The following is a 2,037-nucleotide window of genomic DNA, read 5'->3' on the forward strand; positions in this document are numbered from 1 at the left end:
TACTACTGGGATTTGGAGCTTGATAAGTCTTTTTTTTTTTAATTTGCATTAATTATTTTTATTTAAAGAAAACAGTATACAGTTCACCCAGTTTCGTGGCAAGTTCTTTAGCCTTTGCCTTTTCTAGCTTGGCGATGCGAGCCACAGACTTGGGACCCAGGACATTGCCTCCCCAGTGATGCCGGATCTTCTTATAGCTGTAATTGTTGTGGACAGCTTCCACCAGCTTAGCCAAAGCACGTTTGTCTTCCGGATTAACGCGTGTGAAGGTGGCAGTGGTGCAGGTCTTCCTATGTACTAGACGTCCCAGTCTTGCCTTCCCCCTCATGATGCAGTAAGGGACTCCCATTTTACGACAGAGGGCACGTAAGAAGACAGTGAGCTCAATGGGATCCACATCATGAGCAATCACCACAAGCTGCGCTTTCTTCTTTTCCACCAAGTTGGTGACAGTGTTGACTCCTGCTTGGAGGACAGGTGGTCTCTTGCTGGGGACATCCCCTTTGCCAGCCGCTTTCTTCTCGGCCTGGGCCAACAGCCTCTGCTGCTTTTCTTGCTTCGTCTCTGGTCTGTACTTGTGGGCCAGCTTAAGCAGCTGAGTAGCTGTTTGGCGGTCCAGGGCTTGGGTGAACTGGTTAATTGCAGGAGGCACTTTCAGCCACTTACAGAGAATGGCTCTCTGCCGCTGCAACCTGATACAGCGGGGCCATTTCACAAAGCGGGTGAGGTCTCTTTTGGGCTGGATATCTTGTCCAACGCCAAAATTTTTAGGTCTTTTCTCAAATAGTGGATTTACCACTTTCTTGGCCTCCTGCTTCTTGACAACAGCAGGGGCCGGAGCCACCTTCTTCCCCTTGGCCTTCTTTCCTTTCGGCATCTTTGGTGGTAGGACAAGAGAGAGGCAAGTCTTTTTTGTAAGGGGCTGTCTTGTACTACTTTAAGATTCCTGAGAAGCATTCATAGCCTGTACCCACTAGTTGCCAGTAGCATGCTCCCTGTCTACATGGCTTCTAGTTGTTACAACCAAGAAATGTGTCAAGACATTACTATATATGGCCCCTGAAGGGCAAATTGCCCCCATTGAGAATCACTTATCTAAAGAACAAGGCTGTCCCTGTCAGATTCTATATGGTAGAAACTCAAAGCTGAAAAATTAGTTTAGTGCCTATTTTGATAAGCTTTCACTCGTTGAAGAGGGTATCACAATTAAAAACTTTAAGTCTTCATAAACACTGTTCTACTCCAAAAGGAGACAATAACAAAAGAAACCCATTAATTTTTAAGTGAACTTGAATCGTTAGTATTACTAGGAAAAGCATAGAACATCAGTTATTTGCTACACATCTTTCAAAAACAGTGTTCTCCTTGGAATATTATGTAAGTAGCCTTAGGAATGCTTTCACATTTTCTTATAATACATTCACAAGAAGAATGGGAAAAGTGTCATTTAAAGATAAATTTTTTATTTTTTTGTCTTCTTCACAGGAAACATTTCTTGATCGTCTTTGGCATCCTGAAATCTCTGGCTCACTAGAGTTTTTATTTTCTTTGTTTATTAAACAAAGACTGAGTCTGGCTCAGTCTTTCCCTTGCCCGGCCCATTCCAGGCCTAGTCTGGTGCCTGCTGCAGGCCCCTGACCCTTGACCTGTCTCCACAGGAGCCTAGGAGGTGCTGCCGCTGGCCTGGTGGATAGACCTGCAGAGGATGTCGCTGAACATGCCAGACTTCACTGACATCGTGCTGCAGGTGGATGACATCCGGCACGCCATCACCATCAGCTATGACCCGCTGGAGGGCTACATCTACTGGATGGATGACGAGGTGCAGGCCATCTGCAGGATGTACCTGGATGGGTTGGGGGCGCAGATGCTGATCAACACCCAAGACCAATGACCCCGATGGCATTGCAGCTGACTGGGTGGCCCAAAACCTCTACTGAACTGACACTGGCACTGACCATATTGAGGTGACATGCCTCAACAGCACCTCATGCCAGATCCTGTTGTCAGAGGACATGAACAAGCCCCACACCATCA

At 46.5% G+C, this 2,037-nt stretch overlaps 1 pseudogene; it reads left to right on the forward strand.

The window, feature by feature from the left end:
• Positions 1-1,431: 1,431 nt before the first annotated feature.
• LOC108298684 overlaps positions 1,432-2,037 on the forward strand; it is a 20,777-nt pseudogene continuing 20,171 nt past the window's right edge.

Source organism: Cebus imitator, unplaced genomic scaffold, assembly GCF_001604975.1.
Source record: "Cebus imitator isolate Cc_AM_T3 unplaced genomic scaffold, Cebus_imitator-1.0 Scaffold1039, whole genome shotgun sequence".
Classification (NCBI taxonomy): domain Eukaryota; kingdom Metazoa; phylum Chordata; class Mammalia; order Primates; family Cebidae; genus Cebus; species Cebus imitator.